The sequence below is a fragment of the Cannabis sativa genome, chromosome X (assembly GCF_029168945.1).
Source record: "Cannabis sativa cultivar Pink pepper isolate KNU-18-1 chromosome X, ASM2916894v1, whole genome shotgun sequence".
NCBI lineage: Eukaryota > Viridiplantae > Streptophyta > Magnoliopsida > Rosales > Cannabaceae > Cannabis > Cannabis sativa.
The window spans coordinates 1,644,730-1,649,815 of record NC_083610.1 but is presented as its reverse complement, the minus strand read 5'-3'; positions in this window follow the sequence as shown (position 1 = coordinate 1,649,815).

The window sequence follows — 5,086 nt, the reverse complement described above, 5'->3', positions numbered from 1 at the left end:
AAGAAAAATGGAATCCAATTGTTTTTTTTTTTTTTATTGACTTATATTACAATAATTATTCAAAAATTTACATAAGTTATTATTTTTGTTAAATTTTTTACACTTTTATGTTTATTTATTTTTTTTTATATTTTTACAATGTTCATATAAATAATACAAAAATAAAAGAAAATTACATAAAAATAATAATAAAAAAAATAACATCCAAACAACTTTTATAAATAATATACAAATAACAAAATAACAAGAATATACAAAAAATGTATTAAAAGACCGATTTTTATGTAAATAAAATTTTAAAAACCGTAAAAAATATTTAAAATTTTTTACAATCGTATTTTTGAATTTTTTTTTTGTTACTATTGTGTTTTTTTTTTTCTTTGAAAAAATATCATAATTATTTAAGTAATAAATCAAATTAATTTTTAAAAGTTTAATTATAAATAATTATCAATAACAACTCAAATAATAATTATTTGATTATATAAATATGTTCTTCTATAAAGTGACAACACCAACAACAACAAAAAAATCTACTCTCCCTTAAAAGTTTGATATAACTAGAGAATCTTTCTATCGAAAATGTATGTTATTGTCTTTTACATACCTTTACTTATTCTCATTATTGTTATGGTTTTGGACAATTGTAAAATAGTGTAACTCAACAATAAAATTTTAGCTTAAAATATTTAAATATATATTTTTTATTATTATTTTAGCACAATTGCTATTTATGTTCTACAAGTTGAGATAGTTTTTTAGGTTTTTCGGATTCTTCAAATATTTTGTTAATTATTATCTATGTTAATTATTTATTAATTATTCAAAAGTATTCAAAATATAATATTTAAATGTTTTAAGAAAAATATAAAGAAGTCCATATATAGTATTGTAAGTTAAAATAAATAAAGTTGAGTTTTGATGGGGTATTTTTTCAAAAAATATAAATAATAAACTAAATTTATTATTATTCATTAGAGTAATTTGCGGCAAAACCTCCTCAACTGTCAATTTATTTGCAAAAAACCATCCAATCTTTTATTTTGGTGGGAAAACCCTCCAAAGTACTATTTCGTTTACATTTTTAAGGTGTCGTCTATTCAGCCTCATTAAGTCCTAATTTTACCCACGTGGCAATGACAGGTCACTAAAAAATTATCCTACGTGGCCATATTTTACAAAATAAAAACAAAAAATTTAAGAGTAATTTGCGACAAAACTCTCTCAACTATCACTTTACTTGCAAAAAACCATCCAACCTTAAAGTAGAGCTCTTGGGCAACCACCAATGTTACTTGTATTCGACAAACCCTAAGTGAACAAACTAAAAAAAAAATAAATTATATTATTATTATAATTATTAACGCACACACTTTTTTCTTTTATTAAAAAAAATTATCTAAGCTACAAATAAGCCCACTGATTAACAACTGCTGGTATCTTGTATATCAATTTTTATGTAAAATATTTATTTAATTATATTTAAACTTGAGCAATCAATAATTGATATCACTAGTGGCTTTAGCTTTTTGTTCTTTTTTATTTTAGTTTTATTGCCCACTTATATTGAAACATCCTGATTGTTCTTAAAGGAAAAAAATCAATATTATAGGATCAAATAAGAAGAAGAAGAATTAAAATATGATTAAATTATATTTGCATGTAATAAATTAATTACTACAAAAAATAATTATTTTTAGTGACAATTTTTTAATCACAACATAAATTTTTTGTGACTAAATGTGATTTATAGTCAGAACAAAAAGTTAATTACTTGTGACTAAAACATAATATTTTGCTACAAGTTGTCACTAATTTAGTTTTAGTCACAATAAGTTTTGTGACTAAAAATATATTTAGTCAAAACAAATTGTAATTTTTTTGACTAATATTTTTAGTCACAGACTTTTTAATCATAATATAGGAATAATAATTTATAATTAGTCACAATTTTTTTACTTCTAGTCACAAATTTTATTGTGACTAAAAGTAAAATTTTTGTAGTGAATATATATAAATATAATAAATAAAGTTGACACAATTCTTTCTTAATTATTTAAAAATTGATTTTGCACTTAGCAATATTCTTCTTTGTATCTTGACATGGTCAAACCATGATCATGATCATGTTGATATTTTTTCTAAGATGATGAATTGAATGATCAAGTTCAAACAAATTAGCATTAGCATTGTAAGTGCTTTTCAACCTTTTAGATATAGTTGAAAATTGAGGTAGAGAGAGAATAGTGAGGAATAAGACATATATATAAAAATATTAGGGTAAGTTTACATTGCACTCTTACTTAAAGAGTGTATTGGTATTCTATCTATTTTGAAATATAGAAAAGCTTTTTAGACTTGTAAATTTCAAGTAATTTACCTTCAGGAAAATAAGATTTATACAATTTATTATATAAACGATTGTTTAAACATTATTTTTGGTATCTATTTAGAATTTTTTTTAAAATTAACAAGTGGCTCCAAATAATTACAACATATACGATCATAAAATAAATTAGATTAAATTTTTTCGATGATAAAATATAAATTATATGAGATCTATGAAAACGATTTTCTAAGAGTCTACTACAAAAATTTCTAAATTATTTATATATGTTATATAATTTGGAATGTGGATATGATAGTTTAATGCAAAATTATTTAACGGAATCTAATAATTAGAGAGATTGATCATATAATATAGTGATGCTTATATAATAAAAAGATTAATTATTATAAACATTTTCTTACATACTTCCATTTTTTAATAATAAATAAATATATCATATAACTTATTATTGTTATTATTATATGGCCTAGAAATGGTGGTTGTAATGATTTGATAGCACAAGTAAATAGTAAGGAGAGGAGAGCCATAAATTTAAAGGGTAGGGACCAATTAATATTATTGGATTGATGTTATATGGCTCACCAAGCTAGGTAGCTACCATTCCCTCCATTCTTCCTTAATTAGGACAACTCTTTCAATGCATTTCCCTATTGCTAAGCTGTGTGTAGACCCAACTCCCTTATATGCTACTAATACTTGTACTTGCTCTGCAATTCTGTCCCAATTAACTGACAAAGAATTATTGGGCTTAAAATAAAAACTAATTAAATCTGTTAATAATTCGGGTATATGTGCTTAACACCCTATACTTAAAACATGATATATCGTTGTTATAATTTAAAATAAATATAATAAGGTATAGCGTTAAGAATATTCATTGGGACTATACTTAATATTCACTACTACAAAAATAGGTTTTCCCCGACGCTTTTAAATAGTCGTTTAAAGTATTCCTGTCGATTTTTATGACCGTCACCTATACAACCGTCGTAAAACAGGCATAATAGGCGACGGTTCAAAACCGTCGCTAACGTGAGTTTTCCGACAGTTTAAAACCGTCGCCTATAACTGGGTATAGGCGACGGTTTATAATCGTCAGGAATGTAAAAAAAAAAAATACAGATTTTTCTGCTATTAAATTTTCCCCCATTTTTTTTCTCCATTAGCTTTATAATTTTACCTGAATTAAAATAAAACAACTAATTAATTTTGTTACAATAACAACTAACTTTGAAACACATTAAATTTATACAATAACAAAATAAATATATAATAAATAAAAAAGTATATAAATAAATAAATGTATTTATACCGAGCTTGGAGAGAGAGAAAGAGAGAGAGGGAGACGGACGGGAGGTGGTGCTGGTCTTACGTATGAGACGAAGATGAGAGGGACACCGACGGGAGGTGGTGGTGGTCCGACGTATGCGACGAAGAGTAGAGGGAGACCGACGGGAGGAGGGGTGGGTGGAGATCGATGGACGAGAGAGACAAGAAGAAATGGAGATTGAGAGAGGGAGGAAGACGGCGAGAGAGGAGGGCGATGGTGCGGAGGCGTGGGTGGGGTTTTGGAGAGTTAAGATTTTCGTTATAGGGTGTGGGAAATGGAGAAGAAATAGGTGAGAAGGTATAGGTGGGCATGTGGGAAATAGAAAAAAAGTAGGTGGGCACGTGGAAAATGTGGCAAGAAGTAGGTGATAATTTTTCAATGGACCCCTATAGGCGACTGTTTAAAACCGTCGCCTATACTATTGTAAGGTCCCCGCTTCAAGCCTCCATTGGGCCCTTACACCCACAGACTAATGGCTCTTATACACGAGTTCATCACTCTGGCTGCTTCATGGACTAATGACTGACCCTACAGACCAACACGAGTGTTTTCAGTGTGCTTTGTCCTCACTCACACACATCCTGGAAAAACTTCCCAGGAGGTCACCCATCCTTGAAATTACTCCAGGCCAAGCACGCTTAACTATGGAGTTCTTTCGAGATGGGCTACCGAAAAACAAGATGCACCTTGTTGATATAGGTAGTACCAATCAATCCATTTAAGCTCTCTTTAACTGTGTAGTCCCATACCTACACAGTCTCAGAATCATCCCACTAGACCTTCCCCAGGCGATGTGGGATTGCACAGCTTACCCGGTATTTCCCCTTACGGATCACGGGACTACTGACTGTCACAATCACCCCCCCTTACGGGGTCCGACGTCCTCGTCGACCACACTTCCGGCTGGGTCAAGGCTCTAATACCATTTGTAACGTCCCCGCTTCAAGCCTCCATTGGGCCCTTACACCCACGAACTAATGGCTCTTATACACGAGTTCATCACTCTGGCTGCTTCATGGACTAATGACTGACCCTACAGACCAACACGAGTGTTTTCAGTGTGCTTTGTCCTCACTCACACACATCCTGGGAAAACTTCCCAGGAGGTCACCCATCCTTGAAATTACGCCAGGCCAAGCACGCTTAACTATGGAGTTCTTTCGAGATGGGCTACCGAAAAACAAGATGCACCTTGTTGATATAGGTAGTACCAATCAATCCATTTAAGCTCTCTTTAACTGTGTAGTCCCATACCTACACAGTCTCAGAATCATCCCACTAGACCTTCCCCAGGCGATGTGAGATTGCACAGCTTACCCAGTATTTCCCCTTACGGATCACGAGACTAATGACTGTCACAACTATAGGCGACAGTTTTAAACCGTCGCCTATAAAGGTCTATTAAA